Consider the following 21,205-nt stretch of genomic DNA (forward strand, 5'->3'; position numbering starts at 1 on the left):
TGTTATTGTAGAGTGGGATTTTTAAAAGTGCCTAAATGACTTAGCCCAAGCCCCATCAAAAGTCAGTGGGACTTATGATCCTAAGTCATTTAGGAGCTTTTGAAAATCCCACCCAAAATGTGAAAATATAAAAGTTACTGCTCTGTACCTATGCAGTCATCTAAACCAATGCAATATGGATTTAAATGCTACCATTTAAATTTGGTAGCAGTTTACACCCACTTTGCACAGGTGTAAATGGCTACACACGATAGCAGAGAATCAAGCTCTGCATGTTCACATTCTGAGCTAAAAGAGGCCATGTCTACACTATGAAGTTTGGTTGATGCAAGTTACACTGATGTATAGCCACTGACTGTAGTATGTCACTCATGTGCATGCATACTTGGGTACTTGTATAAGTGCTGTGTGTCCTCACTGCAAGTGGTTGTGTCAGTGTAAAACATGGTGCACCATACTTAGGTATTTTAGTGTGCCCTGCACTGCTGTACAGCTCAATGCCTTGTAGGACATTTTTGTAGTGCTCTGTGGGATGCTGCCATTTTACCCAGAGATTTTTGGGAGCTAGAGGTTAAGATCCCACCATGCCACTTTCTCCTTCCCAAAATGCTTGTTCCATCCCATAATTTTCATGCCATTGTTTAAAGCTCCCACACTCCTGCGTGCTGCTTGTTGGTCTTCACCATCTCTCTGGCAGAAGCACGGACTCTGCACAGCTCAGCATAATTCTTATGAACATTGCTGACTCAGGATGCACATGTCTTCTGTATTTGCAGAACTTGAATGAGTACTACTACAACTGGCTGGGCGATGGAAAAGATGTGGAGATGTTCAAGTACAAGAACTGGATTGCAGATGGACACTGTGGAAAAAAATGCCAATTTGCTGCTGGTATGCACAGAGTAGCTACACACAGTGGATTGCCACTTCTGGGGCAGAGCAAGGAGCGCTGATTGGTTTGTAATGCAGATTTGGATGGTGATCAGTGGCTGTAGAACTTTCGGATGTGACAGGTCCCTTTCCTGGATCTGTGTACTGAGTGTGCCCCAGCCCTCCAAGGATACCAAAATGAAAGCTGCATTGACCTTGGAGAAATGAGTATCCATCATGCCTTGGAAACTTGCAACACCGAATTGCTACCAGTGGGCAGTTTTCCTATCCTATGGGGTTCTATTAAAGGAGTTCTTGAGACCTCTCCTGAGCCTCAGGGCTTCCTTTGTGCACCTCTACCCTCAGTTCCACATGAACTAGTGAAGCTGTAAGGAGCCCTCCACTGGACATGGCAGAACAGGGTGATGCCCAGTCCTATCCCGACTTGAAGACCTGTCCTTTAGCCAAGTCAGAGATCCTAATAAAATTCTCCAACTTCATTGAAGAGCTGAGCCAGGTCTATACCCAAGTGGCCGTTGTCAATGGCGAAATAGTGGAACCATAACAAGCTGAAGTCTTCCCTCATTTTGAGATTCAGGGTAACCACCTAATATCACCTTGAGAAAGATCACAAGGCAGAAGAAATCCAGACTTAGCTCACAGGCCTCAGGCCAATGGAGAAGGCTTCCCTGATTCCCCTCCGGCTGGTGAGCATATCATTCCAATGCACTGGGATGGACATAGCTGGCCCCTCAAAAAGAGCACTATAGTCTACCAGTACATTTTGGTAGTTGTGAACTGTGCCCCCCGAGTATCCTGAGGCCACACTCTGCACTCTATGAATGCCAAATCAGTCACTTTATGATGATCTTTGCCCTCATTAGGGTATCACAGGAAATTATACTGGACCAGGGAACAAACTACATGTCCTAGACAATGAAGCAACTCTGTGAGATTTTGAAAATACAAACCCTCTGAATGTTAGTCCACCATCCCCATACAGATGGGCTGGGGGAATGGTTCAACAGAACCCTAAAGAATATGCTAAGAAGGTTCATCACTATGGATATCTGACACTGGGACCAATTACTCCCGCTCCTCCTGTTTGCCATATGAGAGGTGACACAACCCTCCACTGGTCTCTTGCCACTTGAGCTATTATACAGGAGACAAGCATGAAGGATTTTGAACCTTATTCGGGAGATGTTCGAAGAACAGTCACCTTGAACTGATTATGTGATACAGCACATTCTTAACCTTTGGGAGAAGCTTGAAGCTCGTTCACCAGGGAGAAAGCTCCCAGAGAGAAGCCTGTAATAAAGGGGTCCACCTTCAGGTATTTCAGCCTAGGGATTAGGTTCTCTTATTACTTCCCAGTGTAGAATCAAAGCTCCTGACCTGCTGGCAGAGGCCTTATGAAGTGGTACAATCAGAAGGACGTGTGAATTATGAGATCTGGCAACCAGATGGATGGAAACTCCAACCAATTTGCCATGTGAACTTTTTAAAGCTATGGCAGGCTCAAGAAAGCCTGTTCATAGCCCCCCTACTTGCTATGTAATGTATGATCTTTGGAGGAAAATAGTTGCTTGCAGAATCCTCTTTTATACTTTCTAATTGCTTTTCTTGTTTTAAAATTTGTAACATTGTGTAAAACAGAGAAATTGAACCCCTTTTTTCAATTTTGTTGTGCAAAAATTAATTACTAGAGATCTATTGTTACTGAATGTAAATCTTAGCTCTCAAAGAGCATGAAGCTGTTCAATTTTAAGAATAACTGAACTGCGTTTAATGTAGTCAGAGAGAAAAAATGTCTTAAAAAAAAAAGTCAGGATTTTTGAAGGCCGAGATATTTAAAGGTATAGGCATTGCTCCGTTCAGGAGCCTCAATCTCATTTTCAAAGGGCTTTAGGCATTTAGGAGCCAAAATCCAGTTGACAGTCTAAATCCCTTTTGAAAATGAACCAGTTTGGCATTGCAACAGTGAGTGAGTCACACCTAAATACCTTTAAAAATCTGGGCTTGGATGCCTAGAAAGGTCTGACAGAAAGTGAGGGGCAAAGCTTGCTTTACACATCAAGGGTGGGATTTTCAAAAAAAGCTCATTACTGGCCTATGTGAGGTCTGATTGGAATCAATATTTTACTGGAGTGGCCTAACAGATAGGTCACTTTTGAAAATCCCAGCCCAAACTTGTTTCAGAAATTATTGACTAATGTGTAAGCGCAGTTTCTCCATATAACTGAATTGAGTCTGAATAAATACTAAATTAGAATTATTATTATTCAACTAGTTAGCAACCTGAAGCTCATTTGAAATGATCAGATGTAGAATGAGCTAGGTCAGGTGGGAATGAAACAAAATAGTAAATAAAAGAACGAAGCATTCTTACCTGACAATGTCTAGGTTGGTTGCCTAATGTGTAATGACCTTGTGCCAGAAGATCAAACTCTAGAGCTTGGAACAATCCTTTACACTTTGTAAGAAAACTGGCTATAAAAATATTTCTAAACAACAATGTACTGGGGAAAATGAACCATTGTAACATGGCATTCAAAACTAATAATCTCTAGAGCTAGGAATTATTACTTAAAAAAAAAAAAGACTGTTCAGACACATACAGGCCTATACATAGAGCAAGTTAGAAAATCAGTACAATTGGGAGGAAAATAATGGTTTAAAACATATTGAAGGAAAAGAAAGTATCCCAATAAATCATCTGTCAGTGTAGATAATAGAATACTGTATCATTTTCTATCAGCTAGAATAAAGGTTATACACAGTTTCTTACTTCCCAAACAGTATGATCTTGCTGCCATATTTAATATTAGCTTCCATCGTGATTGTGGGCCAGATTGTAACTCTACACATATTGGACATATAAGACCCCAAATAAATCCCCCTGTAGGGTCTCCATTCATCTCAGCTGCAGGTGCAGTAGGAGGAGGAGAGAGTAGGAGCTGCACATCTGTTACTTCCCCCCAGCCTAGGTTGGTACAGTAGACTGGGAAATGGGCAGCACTTTGGCTCTGCCCGCATAATGCATTGGCTAATACAGCTGGCACCAGAGAGCTGAGTAGGAGGAGGAATTAATCCAGGGGTCCCCAATGCGGTGCCCGCGGGCGCAATGGTGCCCGCTGAGGCAGTTGTGTGTGCCCGCAGGACACCGTGCAGCCAAAATGCCGCCACCGAGCGTGGCCACGGTACAGCTGCCCTCCAAAATGCCACCGAGAAGTGTTGCCGTTTCTCGGCAGCATTTCGGCGGCAGGGTGTCTGGCGCCCACCACAGTCTTCTGGGAATAGGGATATGCTAGAGAAAGCTTGGGGACCACTGTATAATCTATTACTGATAAGTGTCTGGAAGGGATGAAATTGTGACTTGGATTCCTCCTGAGGTAAGGCAGCAATGTACTGCCCCATTGACAAAGCAGTGACTATAAAGGCACAATCTACCCTTGTGTGTTTTATAACGGAAACACTTTCATACTTTTCTGTAATTGGTTGTAATAAGTTCTGAAGACTCTAAACGATGCCATTGTATTTAGTAATTATAGTAAAGCCTCCACAGAGGCTTTGGAGAGACAATGGCAACTGAAAGAGGGAAGAATACAATTTTCCCAGCAAACATAACATGTTGACTGCAAATATTATTCAAAGCATTCTGAATAAAAATAGTAGTATAAATGGGTAGCTTGTCTAGCTTTGAATCCTATGATGTTAAAAATCACAAATATTTACATTTGAAAGAGAAACACCGGGAAATTTTGATGTCTTTACAGATAATAGCCTGTAACCAGAAACACTCATTTACAATAACATTTATAAGTATTATCTTCCTATAATAAAATTGCACAGAAGTTGCAGTACATTATATATTAAAACTGAAATGGACGAGACACAAAGGACCAGATTCTGTTACCCTTACATTAAATGAAAAAAGAAAAGGAGTACTTGTGGCACCTTAGAGACTAAACAATTTATTTGAGCATAAGCTTTCGTGAGCTACAGCTCACTTCATCGGATGCAACCGATGTAGCTCACGAAAGCTTATGCTCAAATAAATTGGTTAGTCTCTAAGGTGCCACAAGTACTCCTTTTCTTTTTGCGAATACAGACTAACACGGCTGTTACTCTGAAACCTTACATTAAACGATACCTTAGGACAATTTGGTTTCAATGGGACTACTTAATGTCACTTAGCCCTAAATAGCACCCACCCTACAATGGCCATATTGGACTAGATAACTTAATACTACAGGTCTTTTTTCATTTTGATCTTTTTTGATTCTGGGCCTTATCCTGATTTCATAAGTCAGTGGCATTTTTGCCATTGACAAGAAAGAATGCAGGATTAGGCCCTCTGTCTGAGTTACAAATTTAAAGGTGTAGGCATTGCTCCATTCAGGAGCCTCAATCTCATTTTCAAAGGGCTTTAGGCATTTCATTCTTTTTTTGTTACTATTTCTAATTGTTTAAAATTAGTATGTTAGGTGTTAAAATTGTGAAGTAATATAAAACATGGAGTTTTGATCTATTTCTCCCTCCTGTACTTTAACTGATGCGAAAATATTGTGTCAAATTAAAAGTTGTTTTTTGTTGTAGTTGTTGTTTTTAAAGAACCCTACACACTATAGCTGAAGAAAGTATTAATGAAATTACAGTGTATGTGGGGTGCAGAGACTGTGCTGGAAATACATATGCATGAAGCTTCAAGAAGCTTTGTTACCCACTAATTAAGCACAGATCGGTCAAAACAGCTTGACATACTTATAACCTTTAATTTTCTGTTGCCCTTAAAGGTATAAAATGTTCACTTCATAGTGTGTTCACTTTGGGCAGTTCATATTGTCTTTGTCATGGAGTCTTTGCTAATGGCTTCCTTCTCCTGAATATACAAGTAAAAGTGCAAGAAGGCATTTAAATCAATAAAGCCAACAAATAAACAGCATGTGACTCATGCATGCCTTTCCAGTTAAGAAAATACATTGGATAGGGCATATTGATGTTTCTTGTAACTAGCCATACTGAATGTTGACCGCAGAAGTCTATAGGAGATGAATATCTAATTGGAATTATGTTTACAAGGAACTGTTGTAGCAAGTGAATGATAGTGAGAAAAATCTGAAATACAGCCTTCTATTACTGCATACTTCCAATGCTTACAGAATCGCTTCTAGCAGTGTTGCAGTTATCATTTGGAAATATGATCATATAAATGTGTTTTAGGGCTTGATTTCAAATATGCATTTTATATCAGCATCTTTTCTACAAATACTGTTTGTTTAAGAAGAAATCTGTAAGTGTGAATAACCATCTAGAAGTATAATGCAAAATTGGATGTGTATTAAGAAATGTATTAAATATATCTATAATAATTTACTTTTGTAGCCTACTTAAATGCTATGGCTCCTGTTTAGCCAACCCCCTATTGTCTTTGGCTCAGATCCTCAAAAGTATTTAGGTACCTAACTCTCTCATTGATTTCAATGGGACTTAGGTGCCTAAAGACATTTGAGGATCTGGGTCTTTATTCTTTTTCCTTTATTTCAAGTTCCTGCTCTTACTTGGGATCATACACAATTTTGTTATCTGTTGTGTGAGTACTCCGACCTGTACTGCGCTCGAGTTTCTGTAGCGTATCCACTATGTTCTGCCGTCGTCATCTACTATCTGCATACTTAGCTTCCTCCTGTCAGATATTTCTTTCTTTGTCTCAATAATGTCCACATGGATGCATCCCATGGTGATGGAGTGCTGATGTACTTTGTGTTATCACAGCTTTCTCCGAGTGTGAATTCTTTGCAATCTTGTTTCTTCAGGAAAAAATCATTTCAAAAATAGGAGTTTGTTTACAGCATGGCTTACTGCTTTAGGTTTCTAGGAAATCATGTGATTTGACCAGTGTCTCAGAATACATGACTGTTTCTGTCCAGTTAGAATGTGGGATTTTCCTGACATCTGGACCTTTATTCTAATCTCACTTCTTTTACTATTGGATTAATAGTTCAGATACTTGTTCATATTTCAGAACATTTTCAAGACTATTCTTGGAGCAATGGGCCAACTGTTGTTCCCAGTTACACCAGTACATGTCCGTTGAAGTCAGTGGAGTTGCACTGGTATAACTTAGAAGAGAATTTGACTTTATCTGCTTATATGTCCCCATTGCCATAAAAATCATTAAATCATAGAAGTGTAGGACTAGAAGGGACCTCAATAGATCATCTAGTCCAGTCCCCTGCACCTGAGGCAGGACTAAGTAATAATTAGACCGTTCCTGACAGATGCTTGTCTAACCTGTTCTTAAAAATCTCCAGTGAATGAGATTCCACAACCTCCCTAGGCAATTTGTTCCAGTGCTTAACTACCCTGACATTTCAGAAGTTTTTGCTAATGTCCAACCTAAATCTTCCTTGCTATAATATAAGCCCATTTCTTCTTGTCCTATCTTCAGTTGTTAAGGAGAACAATTTTTCACCCTCCTGCTTGTAACAACATTTTACGTACTTGAAAGCTGTTATCATGTACCCCCTTCAGGTTTTCTCTTCTCCAGACTAAGCAAACCCAATTTTTTCAGTGTTTCCTCATAGGCCATGTCTTCCAGAACTTTATTAATTTTTGTTGTTCTCCTCTGGACTTTCTCCTATTTGTCCACATCTTTTCTGAAATGTGGTGTCCAGAACTGGACACAATACTCCAGTTGAGATCTTTTCAGTAGAGTGGAAGAATTATTTATCATGTCTTGTTTAAAACAATCCTGCTGATACATCCCAGAATGATATTTTCTTTTTTTGCAACAGTGTTACAGTGTTGACTCATATTTAGCTTATGATTCTCTACACACACCCCAGATCCCTTTCCGTGGCACTCCTTCCTAGGCAGTCATTTCTCATGTTGTATGTGTGCAATTGATCCTTCCTAAGTGGAGTATTTTTCCTTTTTTCTTATTGAATTTCATCCTATTTACTTCAGACCATTTCTCCAGTTTGTCTCAATCATTTTGAATTTTAATTCTATCATCCAAAGCACTTGCAACCCCTCCCAACTTGGTATCATCCTCAAACTTTATAAGTTTCAGAGTAACAGCTGTGTTAGTCTGTATTCTCAAAAAGAAAAGGAGTACTCGTGGCACTTTAGAGACTAACCAATGTATTTGAGCATGAGCTTTCGTGAGCTACAGCTCACTTCATCGGATGCATACTGTGGAAACTTTATAAGTGTACTCTATATGCCAGTGATGTTCAATCTGTGGTCTGCAGTCTATGTCTAAGATTTCCCAAGGAGTCTGCACCTCCATTACAAATTTTTAGGGGTCTGCAAATGAAAAACAGTTGAAAACCACTGCTCTATGCCATTATCCAAATCATTTATGAAGATATTAAACAGAACCAGATCCAGGACCAATCTCTGTGGGAACTCACTCGATATGTCCTTCCAGCTTGATTGTGAATCACTGATTACCCTCTGGGAATGGTTTTCCAACCAGTTGTGTACCCACCTTACTATAGTAACTGTGTCTCGGTTGCATTTGTCTAGTTTGTTTTTGAGAAGGTCATGTGAGACAGTATCAAAAGCCTTACTAAAGTCAAGATATACCATACTACTGTTTCCTCCCTATCCACAAGGCTTGTTATCTGTCAAAGAAAGGCATTGGGTTGGTTTGACATGATTTGTTCTTGACAAATCCATGTTGACTGTTACTTCTCACTTTATTATCTTCTAAGTGTTTGCAAATCGATTGCTTAATTATTTGCGCCGTTATCTTTCTGGGTGCTGAAGTTAAGCTGACTGGTCTGTAATTCCTTGGGTTATCCTTATTCCCATTTTTATAGATTGGCACTATATTTGTCCTCTTCCAGTCCTCTGGAATCTCCTGTCTGCCATGAGTTTTTGAAGATAATCGCTAATAACTCAGGTATCTCCTCAGTCAGCTCCTTGAGTATTCTAGGATGTATTTAATCAGGCCCTTGTGACTTGACATCTAACTTGTCTAAGTCATTTTTAACTTGTTCTTTCCTTATTTCAGCCTGAGATCCTACTTTGTTTTCATGGACGTTCACTATGTTAGACATGTGATTGCTACTAACCTTTTTGGTGAAAACTGAAACAAGGTATTAAGCACTTCTACCATTTCCACATTTTCTGTTTTTGTCTTTTCCCCCCTCACTGAGTAATCAAACTCCTGTATTCAACTCTATAAATAGATGTATTAAAATTAATGTTACATGCAAACTAATCATAAACATTTCGAATTCCCGGAGGAATGCTAGTGAATACCATTAAAAAAGAGAGAAATTAAATGAAGCCTTCTGAATTTAAAAAAGCAAGTATACTTCTGTAGCTATCATAAACACAACTGTGCCTCTATGCATTTTTGTGGCTCAGTTATTTTTGTAATCATGACAGTGAAAGAAATCAATAAAAAGTCATGTTACTATGCTTTCCACAATTTTTTTAGATAGAAAGATTACTGCTCAATGCCTATAGAAAAGTCCAACATGCAGTGTTAACCTTTTGTGATGCATCTTTCAGCTCAGTGTATGGTGTCTAATTAAAATATATGCTTAATAAATATTGACTGATGCTCTGCATAAACAAATGCAAGAAAATAAGTAGAAAAAACAGAGTTAATTACTCTCAAGGGGAACTGTTTATAGATGAAAATTCTGAATGATTTCAGCAGTGAATCTGACTGTACCTTAGAAAAAAAAAACTGTCTGAATTCACACTGCTCCAAACAGGGAAAACAACAAGGCATGTCCACACAGTGGATTAATCCACACCAGAGTAAATTCTGACGTGCACTAGCATGTCATGCACTAACTGGCCTGTGTGGACTGTGCTGGCATGCATTAAAAGTTCCTTAATGTGTGTGAATGTAATGCTGTCAGGACTACATTAATGCACACTAGGAATCTTTTAATGCATGCCAGCAGGGTCAATGCATGCCAATTAGTGCACAACATGTGGTTGCAGACTAATGCATTATGTAGACAAGCCCTAAAGCCGTTTGTGTATGGTTGAACTCTTGGTTCACAGTCCATAGGGGTGTGCCTCAAAAACCAAGGGAAATACTATACAGATAGAGTCATAGAATATTGGGGTTGGAAGAGACCTCAGGAGGTTATCTAGTCCAACCCCCTGCTCAAAGCATGATCTAATCTCCAAATAAATCATCCCAGCGAGGGCTTTGTCAAGCCTGACCTTAAAAATATCTAAGGAAGGAGATTCCACCACCTCCCTAGGTAACGCATTCCAGTGTTTCACCACCCTCCTAGTGAAAAAGTTTTTCCTAATATCCAACCTAAACCTCCCCCCCCACTGCAACTTGAGACCATTACTCCTTGGTCTATCATCTGGTACCACTGAGAACAGACTAGATCCATCCTCTTTGGAATCCCCTTTCAGGTAGTTGAAAGCAGCTATCAAATCCCCCCTCATTCTTCTCTTCCGCAGAATAAATAATCCCAGTTCCCTCAGCCTCTCCTCATAAATCATATGTTCCAGCCCCCTAATCATTTTTGTTGCCCTCTGCTGCACTCTTTCCAATTTTTCCACATCCTTCTTGTAGTGTGGGGCCCAAAACTGGACACAGTACTCCGGATGAGGCCTCACCAATGCCGAATAGAGAGGAATGATCACGTCCCTCGATCTGCTGGCAATGCTCCTACTTATAAAGTCCAAAATACCGTTAGCCTTCTTGGCAACAAGGGCACACTGTTGACTCATATCCAGCTTCTCGTCCACCATAACCCCTAGGTCCTTTTCTGCAGAACTGCTGCCTAGCCACTCGGTCCCTGTAGCAGTGCATGGGGTTCTTCCGTCCTAAATGCAGGACTCTGTGCTTGTCCTTTTTGAACCTCATCAGATTTCTTTTGGCTTAATCCTCTAATTTGTCTAGGTCCCTCGGTATCCTATCCCTACCCTCCAGGGTATCTATCACTCCTCCCAGTTTAGTGTCATCTGCAAACTTGCTGAGGGTGCAATCCATGCCATCCTCCAGATCATTAATAAAGATTTTGAACAAAACTGGCCGCAGAACCAACCCTTGGGGCACTCCGCTTGATACCGGCTGCCAACTAGACATGGAGACATTGATCAATACCCGTTGAGCCCAATGATCTAGCCAGCTTTTTGTCCACCTTATAGTCTATTCATCCAGCCCATACTTCTTTAACTTGCTGGCAAGATTACTGTGGGAGACCGTATCAAAAGCTTTGCTAAAGTCAAGGAATAACACATCCACTGCTTTTCCCTCATCCACAGAGCCAGTTATCTCATCATAGAAGGCAATTAGGTTAGTCAGGCATGACTTACTCTTTGTGAATCCATGCTGACTGTTCCTGATCACTTTCCTCAAAGTGCTTCAAAATCGATTCCTTGAGGACCTACTCCATGATTTTTCCAGGGACTGAGGTGAGGCTGACTGGCCTGTAGTTCCCTGGATCCTCCTCCTTCCCTTTTTTAAAGATGGGCACTACATTAGCCTTTTTCCAGTCATCCGGGACCTCGCCCGATCGCCATAAGTTTTCAAAGATAATGGCCAATGGCTCTGCAATCACATTCACCAACTCCTTTAGCACCCTCGGATGCAGTGCATCCAGCCCCATGGACTTGTGCTCATCCAGCTTTTCTAAATAGTCCTGAACCACTTCTTTCTCCACAGAGGGCTGGTCACCTCCTCTCCATGCTGTGCTGCCCAGTGCAGAAGTCTGGGAACTGACCTTGTTTGTGAAGACAGAGGCAAAAAAAGCATGGAACACATTATCTTTTTCCACATCCTCTGTCACTAGGTTGCCTCCCCCATTCAGTAAGGGGCCCACACTTTCCCTGACCACCTTCTTGTTGCTAACATACCTGTAGAAACCCTTCTTGTTACTTTTAACATCCCTTGCTAGGTGCAACTCCAAGTTTGATTTGGCCTTCCTGATTTCACTCCTGCATGCCTGAGCAATATTTTTATACTTCTCCCTGGTCATTTGTCCAGTCTTCCACTTCTTGTAAGCTTCTTTTTTGTGTTTAAGGATTTCACTGTTAAGCCAAGCTGGTTGCCTGCCATATTTACTATTCTTTCTACACATTTGGATGGTTTGTTCCTGCAACCTCAATAAGGATTCTTTAAAATACAGCCAGCTCTCCTGGACTCCTTTCCCCCTCATGTTATTCTCCCAGGGGATCCTCCCCATCTATTTGCAGGGTAAATTCACCCGGTGCAAAGGGCCAAAACGAAGCCCATGCATCACTTAAGTTCCACTAAAGACCTATTTTGGGGGCTTAAGTGGGACACGGTCCTTTTGCTGACTCTCAAATGAGGTAATTTCCCCTCATAGTGAAATATTTCTGCCCCAGTGCCAACATGATGGAAAAGACTTTTCTGCCATTGGGAGTGATATGGTCTTGATGCCAGATCTTCAGCTGGTGTAAATTGTCATAAATCCATTGGCTCAGTGACTGCAGATTTGGCCCATTTACAATGGATCTGAGATGCACAATGTGCTTACATCTTTAGGAGAATTATATTAGAGAAGGTTGTTGTGGTAGTAGAAGAATAATTTCAAAACATTTTTTTTAATGAAGGTAGGTTCTAGTGGTGGTTTCTTCAGGAAGCTTTCTCTGCCCATCTCAAATTATTACTTGTAAGTCTGAATATTTTTCAGAAAAGGTTTAAGTAGGAATGGGATGTTATTTTAAATTAACATTAGAAGTAAAATTATTTTTATAGTAAGTCCACAAACAGAACATGAGTTGCAGCCATTTTTCTGAGCAAGTGTAGAGTGCTTTTAGAAGGTTAAATGGGATGCCCCAAAGATCTGCATTGGGATCAGTGTTATGTACTTTATTGATTTGGTAGATGGAGTTTGAACAGTGGGGTAGTAAAATTTGTAAATGACACAGTCATTTAGGTTAGTGAAGTCAAGAATTGTATGAGGCTCTTCACAAGAACACAACAAAGCTAGGCATTTGGGCAAAACAAAGAGAGATGGAATTCAGTGCAGACAGTGCAAAGTAACATATGTTGGAAGGAGCAACTTGAACTATTCACACACTGATGAGTATACTACTCATGCACACTGATAATCATACATATAGTAACTCAAGAAAAAGACAGAGTTGTGCTTGTGGATGGTTGAAGGTATCTGATTAGTGTGTAGTGGTGGTCAAGAAAACAAACAAGGTATTAGGTAGAATTCAGAAGGGGATCGTGTACAGTACAGAAAATATTATAGTGCCATAACATCAGAGAATGTCCAGAGAAGGGTAAGAAAAATGATTAGAGGCATAAAAAGATTTCCATGAGAGAAGAGATTAAAAAGACACCTTTGTACCGTGATTTATAGCATGTATAAAGTATGTTTTACCATTTAAAAGATTTATTGTAGCATAGCAAGTTTCATTCATATGCAGCAGTACAGTATGAAGCATATAATTTCAGTGCAACATTTCTGGAAAAAAATATTTCCTTAATGGTATCTCATATTACCAGGCATTAAAATTAAAATAATCCATTAATAAAGAAAAAAATGTGCCTGTTCAATTATCATTTAGCTATTTAAAGGCTTGTGGAGCTTTGTTTTCCCTGCAATCTTTGCCTAGTTGTTAACGGTTTAGCAATGTGTCTTATATGCTTTAGACAATTAGGGTGACCAGATGTCCCAATTTTATAGGGACAGTCCTGATTTTTGGGTCTTTTTCTTATATAGGCTCCTCTTACGCCCCACCCCTGTCCCGATTTTTCACATTTGCTTTCTGGTCACCCTATAGACAGTTGAAAACAAAAAGAAGTATTTTATAGTTCTCAATAATAACTATCTAGTCACTATTCATTTTCTTGACTTTTGTTGCAGAAACATTAATCATGATGGACTCGTTTCGTATGAATGTATGTTGTAAATATCTTTTAATAGGAGTTCTTCTGCAATTCAGCATCATGTTAAATAGCGTATTATTTTAAAGTGCTATTTTGCTCACCTAACAAGCAGCCTGCAGCTTCTGCATCTGTAATTTATCATCAATTCCATGCCTGCCAATGTTCTGTTTGCCAACAGATTTCTAGTGAAAATAGACTCAAAAAGGTAAATCAAACCCATGCTTAAAATGTCTGAAATATTGTACCTTGGAGCTAACCCCACCTTTGGGGTTAATTTTTTTATAACCACAATTTCCTGGAGATGGCAGCAAAGTACACACAAGCAAAGTAAAACCAGCCACAGCACATAAACAGGCAAAGAGATTAATGATGCTGTGCAGTACTGATGATGACTGACTAAATGCATCAGCCTTTTCTGGCTTAAAATGACAGTGTAGGTAAATAGAGAGCTGATGTATTTATCAACTGGGTTTTTAATTATATTGGTTTGCATCCAAAAACCCACAGAATCCCTCCTTTTTTCTACTCCCCTTTCAACAGAGGAGAGTTCACATTGCTTTATTCTTTTCTTTTACTGTCTTTGTTTTACTATAAACAGATACTTAGAAGAAGCTTTCTGATTAAAATTTCTCAGTTTTATGCACCAATCTGCAGCAGTTCACAACCTATCTTTATTATTCTTACTTTATTTTTAAATAACTTTTCCTAATCTTGGGCACAGGCTGCATTTCAATCCTTCGCAGTTGTCATGTCTTCAGTATTCATAATGGTATGATTAACTGGCAAGATGATGCATACTGTAATAACAGATTGCAAAGGACGTCACATTAGACATCCTAAGAGCCCTTTTTCTGCCAAAGTATACATACAATAATGCCTTGGCAGACATGAGTTATGCCCATCGTACCTTGAATAACAGGAACCCTATCACTCGTGAGTGCCGGGAGGAACGTGATTAAAATGAAAAAGGGAGAATGTGTTGCTGCCACATTGCAATTGGTGGTTTCAGTGTTAAACTTGCTAGTCAAAATGCTGTTGAGTGGAATCAATAAAAGCCACAGCCAGGACACTGCACAAGTTAGCAGACTAAGGCCAGGTTTACACTACAAACTTGCATCGGTAGAATTACGTTGCTCGGGGGTGTGAAAAATCCACACACCTGAGTGATGCAAATATACCAACCTAACCCTCAGTGTAGACAGAGCTATGCTGATGGGAGGGTTTCTCCCTTTGACATAGCTACCGCCTCTCGTGGAGTTGGATTAACTATGCCAATGGGAGAAGCTCATAGTAACGTGTTCACTGAAGAGCTGTGCGGCTGCAGTGTTTTAAGTGTAGATTGGCCCTAATGCAGGAAAGTTCGGTTTAGTGCAGGTTAAACAGGAATCTTTGTAAAAGAGACACATTCTCCCTGTGTTACATTGTAACTGTTTTGCTTGTGTTTCATACTGGTGAAAGGTACCAGTTTGACAGCCCTGAAGAATGAAGTGATTTATCCACAGGTTACATACAGCACAGGCAGCTTCCCCTGCCCTGCCAGACCAAAGTGCTTAAATCCCAGCATGGAGGCACCACTTCTAGGTACCTGCAGGGCAATTTTATTTTTCATAAGTACCCAGTATTTGGCCTATCTGTTGAGATGGTCAGATTAGTACTAATTACAATTGACCTTTTTGTGATGTGAACGTTATGTCCACCAACAACTGGAGTGAGGCCACAAGCCCATTTCACATACCTCACCCTATCAAAAATGATATGGGGCGGGGGTTCAAAATATACAAAGGGTAGCTTGGCTCCCAACTCCAGCTGAAAGTCAGTGGAAATTGGGTGCCTAATTCATTTGTTCCTGTGAAAATCTCCCCCCAGGCTGCTAATATACAATATATATGAACATACAGTGTTTATTCTCCAGCCAGATTTGACAATCTCCCTTATGTGCATACCATCACACTCCGAATGAACAGTTTATGTATTGTAAATATGCATATTGGTGGCTATCTAGTTGCAACTAATAGCCACACAATTTGGGATCTTCCACTAGTCTGTCTTTTATCCATGCCAATTTATAGAAAAATAAATCAAGTACGCTCATACAGATGTATCCTGTATACATGTGTAGACTAATGCAAATATTGTTTATAGCTCATTTGCATGAGCAAATAGGACCTAGACATTTTAAAACACATGGTTTAGCCATGCTACACTATTTAGCTTTAGGAAGAAAGATTTTGATTTTGTATTGTTTAAATGATCTGTTGAGTACCACCATGCTCAGCTTACCTGAATCCACTGTAGACTTGGTGCAAAGATAGGGGCAGATTGTGATATACTTACTCACATTAATTCATAGATTTTAAGACCAGACTGGACCATTATGATTGTCTAATCTTGACTCTTGCATAACACAGGGTTTATTTACATTAGAAAGTTTCTCTTGTTTAGTCTAAGGTCTGAATTTAAACCAATTTAGTTAAACTTTTTTTTTTTTAATAATCTTCTTTTGGCTTACTTCAAAATTTTTTAGGTTTAAATCGGGTTTAAACTAAACGGCAGTAAGTCACTCAAACTGAAATAAGCGAGTCAATAACAGGGTTTGCACCAGTTTAACTGAAATCATCTTAAAAACAGGATTTGAATTAAATTGGGGCAACTTTGCTATGTAGACAAGGACATAGACCTTAAAATTTTACCTAGTAATTCCTGCATCAAGTGTATAATTTCTGGCTGAGTTAGAGTGTATCGTTTAGGAAGACATCCAATCTTGATTTAAAGATTTCAAGTGCTGGAGACTCCATTATATCCACAGGCAAGTTGTTCCAGGGGTTAATTACCCTTGCTGTTCAAAATGAGTGCTTTATTACTGGTCTGAATTTGTCTGGTTTCAACTTCCAGTCTCCAGACCTGGGATCTTATTGTGCCCTTGTCTGCTAGCTCAGTTAAGTAGTACCACATTTCACAAACAGAAAAGGAGTAAAAGTACTCCTTTTCTTTTTGCGAATACAGACTAACACGGCTGCTGCTCTGAAACCTCACATTTCACAAGTAGTTCTGTTGACTTCATTGGGACTACTTATGGTGCAAGATATTTGACATAAATACAGATATCATAATCTGGCCAATAGTGAGTCAGTTCTTTGGGTGTAATTTGTTTGATTCCTGAGCATCCAAACTGCATACTTTAGCTGCCAGGTAAACTGGAGTATTTTGGTGGATTTAGGGATAGGTCAAGTATTTAAACAATCTTGCATATTCAGTGCAATGTTCATTATCCTAGCAAGTGAATAAGCACTTTTTATGTGCCAGTTGCTTTGTGTGACTTCCTTGTGTGACATCTTCTAACCTGAGATGATTCCCAATGATAAACCAACCCTCTGATCATTTACCCTAACTAATTCTCTCACCTAAATGTGGCTTGCTCGGACTCTTATTGGATATTCCCGCACTGCTTTAACCGTGAAAAAATGTGGAGATCTGTGAACTACTAGCATCTAAGCAAAGAATGCAGGAGGTACAACAAACAATATGTTAAAAATGTGATTGGTGAAACTTAGAGTTTCGTAATAACTGGATGTTCTGGACCTTCATAGTAGTTTTCTGTAAGATTTCAATTTGTCTGCTTTCAAGGGGACTGTGCAGCTTCAGCTGAATCAAAAAGTGCACATGTGGGACAGACCCTCAATCTTAGAAATGAAAAGTGTGCCAACGCATACATCCTTAAAATAGTACTGATATTAGGGCAAGTTTTCCAACTCCGATTATAAATGACAACAAATTAATTATAACTAACCCGGTAGCTTGTTAAAGACCCATCAACATCTGATTTGTTTATTTGTGTATATAAAACAAAACATGTTGCAGCCCACAAATTATGTACATGGTTAACCATGCAACTCTGTGTTTCTGTTTCCTGTAGTGTACATGCTCCTTGTACTTTCTACACTTATTTATTGCAGCTTGTCCTTGTTTAGACTATTAACTCTTTGGGGGAGGGACTGTCATCTTAATTTGTATACTGCCCAGTAAAATGGGTCCTTTATTATGACTGGGGCCTCTGGCATTATCAGAATATAAATAGTAAATAATAATTGTGTATTTATTTCAACCTTTGGACCTTTTCTGCATTAGGATATCTTGTAGATATTCATAGGGCATTCATATCCTGTTCAAGTAACATCCCACTAGAACTGCAGAATGAGACACTTTATTGTGAGAATAATTTAGCAGAATTTTTAGGGCTAATACAATCAAGCCAAGATACTGTTATTTTATGTTTGTTATAGTGTTCTCAACAGTCTGTGTTTTGATTGGATATCTATTTCACCTCTGACCAACAATTTAGTGAGGCTAGAGACAAGTGTGAAAGCAAGCAGAACGATATGCAAATTATACTGCAGGACATTAAAATAGGCTGAAATGGAGAAATTCAGACTTCTGCTGAACTGCTTGTAATTTTTAGAAAGTTCTTGGAGCACTAATCTTCTGAGCTTCATTCCTGTGACAGACTATAATAAGACAAGAAAAATGAAACAATGAGGGGAAAAAAAGAAAAAAACGTACTGAAACCATTTTTAGTGACCAAGACCGAAATAAGAATGGACAACAGTATGAAACTCTTTCACTGTTGTTACAAGTGTGTTCTCATTACAGTCTCAAGACTATAATGTCTTTGTGATTCTCCTTGGATAATGACCTCCTGCTGTTTTGTGCCTTCTAATGAAACCCATTTATAGGTGTTTTTCAGAGTTCCATGGTATGCATTCAAATTTTCTATATTGCCATTAAATCTCTGTTAAGTAGAAAAAAGTGGCAACCTGTCATACACCAAACTAAGTCCTGAAACTTACTTCTGCAGCTTAATACTCAAATTGTTTTTGCATAAATAGCCGGTTTCAGTACCTAAGACTGACTGTGGTTCTGTTGGTTGTGGTGGGTCTGAGCTCATTTGTAGTGGCAGGGAATAAATGATAGACACCAGGGTTGAAATGATAGCCCCCCTGAAATTAATGCCAGAATTTCACCCCAGATTGGTATATTTATTAAGTCAGAGCATTGGTATATCACCAGCACCAGGCTTACTATGTCCAATTGAAGGAATACTTTTATCTAGAGCTGATTCTTTTACCATGGCAGCTTTTTGTCAAAATATTGCTTTATGCCTGATATCATAGGACTGAATCTTTAAGTCCCTGCTCAGTTTACAAGAAACTTCTAATGCTTTGCAACTCAATGAGCTACATTCTTGTTTACACTTTTGCACCATTTGAGCAGCACAAAGGGGCTAGAAAGCAGAAGGATCTAGACAGCTGATTCCACCATTGTAGGAAGGTCCTCAGTTGGAGTATTGCCAGCATGGCTGTCACCTTTGTAGAACTGCACCCCATCCCCCACATTGGACCCAACTCGGCGGGGGGGGGTGCTGGAGTATGGAAGCATGGTCAGAGTGAGTTGCACTCTAGCTAGGCTCACGTAATGTAGGATCCTTCAGGGATCATAGTCAGCTGGAAAAATTTAGAGCTGCCCTGAGGCTGCTGTAACCTGCACCAAGGTTGTGAGTGGAACAGATCTGCCCTGAGAACTAATGAACCATAACCAACACCATGGTAATTCCCCAGCACTGCTGCAGGGTGTGGAATCTCAGAGCACCACAGAGTCTGGTCCAGCATTTCTCCTCATTGCCTGTGGGCTGTCTCATTTACATGTTCAATAGGGATTTTCTGTTTTGATTTGGTCTTTATAATAGTAGGCACCATTAATGGCTGGTATAGATATGGAAAGCACATGCAACCTTTTTAACTTCCCAAATTATTTAATAACCTTCTTCTTCTCCTTTGGGACTGACTTTCCCAGGCCTTGCCTTTTTTCCCCAAAAGAATGTTTTGTTTTTGTTTTTTAATTTGAGCAAAAGTATTTCATTCGCTGCATGGAATCAGCCCAACATAGAACCAGAAGGCATACCATGTGACTTCTACTATGTTACAATTCCCAATGTGAAATTTGAAATACAACATCCAAAGGTGATGTCACAGATGTCTAGCTAGCAAAAGAAGGTTGGGCCAAATTTATCTTTTGATGTAAATGGGTGAAATTCCATTTCAGTCAATGGAGCTGTGATTTACACCACCAGGTAATCTGGCTCTCTGTGTCCAGTTCTGACTAATATTTCATTAACATGAAAAACATCTGAACAAATGTATGTTCCTGTGTACAACCTGAACTTGAGAAAAGGCAAATGTCAAGTATTTTCAGTACCGAGGCAAACATTTTGTACAGCTTTACTATCAATACATAAATATATTTACCTAAAAATATAAACAATTAAATGATCCTCACATGGGTAAGTCCATTTGCACTTATAGGATCACTCTTCTGCCACTACTGTCATTTTTAAATTATTAGGATTCCCAGTATATTGTGAAAGATACACAGGAACCACTTCAGAGATCATACAGAATGCATCTTTGTAAGCCCAAGATGTTAAAATGACGGTAACTCTAACTGATCAAGGAATAAGGGTAAATCTTATTATGGGCGTGTTTTTAATGCTATTGAAAATATAATGAAACAAGCCTAACCAGTGTGCTGAAATAGGCGTTGAATTATTCTCTCACACATGCTATATGGTCACCAGTTGCTTCTCTAGGTAATTTACAAGGCTCGCTGCTGTATGATAAAGCACAGGTGCTGAGGCTGTCATCCAGAGCAATGATTTATTAGCTTTTGTGATACTATAGACGTAAAGTAGCAGGCACTAAATCAAGAAAATGTATACTGAAATAATATGTTTTCCAATGATGACCCGTGGCGACTCTTTAGCTGTTCTTGCCCTTTTACCACTACTGTTGGTTTTGCCATTTCTTCTCATTAGTTTAAAACCCATGGGATTCACTTTCTGTCTTAATTTCTCAGCAGCCAAGATTGCTTCAGTGCTAGTTTTATTGCTATGGATTTCTAGTTGATATGTCATACTACCAAGGAGCCTAGTCTAACAAAGAGAAGGAGAGAGACCTCCAAGGCAAATGACATCACAGAGAAATTCAGACAGCTGCAGCAAATCTCTCTTATTGTGCCAGACTCTGGTAGTCTGCACCATCCTTTTAAGCAATACTGGCATATGGTAAAAATACGTCTCTGTGTTAGTCTGAAACTTATTCTCTACAACATTTTTCTTTGAGGAAATTCATTCAAAGGTCTCATCTTCCAGTTTTCATGACAGTGACTATCAATCAAAGTCACTGCCTGTTGATTATCTGAATACCCTTTGAACAGATTAGAGAAATCTTTAATTACTATTAAACGCCTGCCAAGCATGGACTTGGGGTGAAAAATCAGTCAGTCAATCACTAGATCTGCGCCTTGTAGATTCTGAATTATAATGAGAGAACACTTCAGAAAAGTAAATGAAATGTAACAAAATGTGTACATTAGTAAAGCAGAAGACATTCAAAAGGGAATAAAGATATGTAGACA

The 21,205-nt window shown here is 39.4% G+C and overlaps 1 protein-coding gene across 1 annotated transcript in view; it reads left to right on the forward strand.

Moving 5' to 3' along the window:
• The window catches only part of LOC102944152 (UPF0462 protein C4orf33 homolog), a 61,199-nt gene that overhangs the window by 35,326 nt on the left and 4,668 nt on the right, over positions 1-21,205 (forward strand). The window lies entirely within an intron of this gene.

This window comes from Chelonia mydas, chromosome 4, assembly GCF_015237465.2.
Source record: "Chelonia mydas isolate rCheMyd1 chromosome 4, rCheMyd1.pri.v2, whole genome shotgun sequence".
NCBI classification, from domain to species: domain Eukaryota; kingdom Metazoa; phylum Chordata; order Testudines; family Cheloniidae; genus Chelonia; species Chelonia mydas.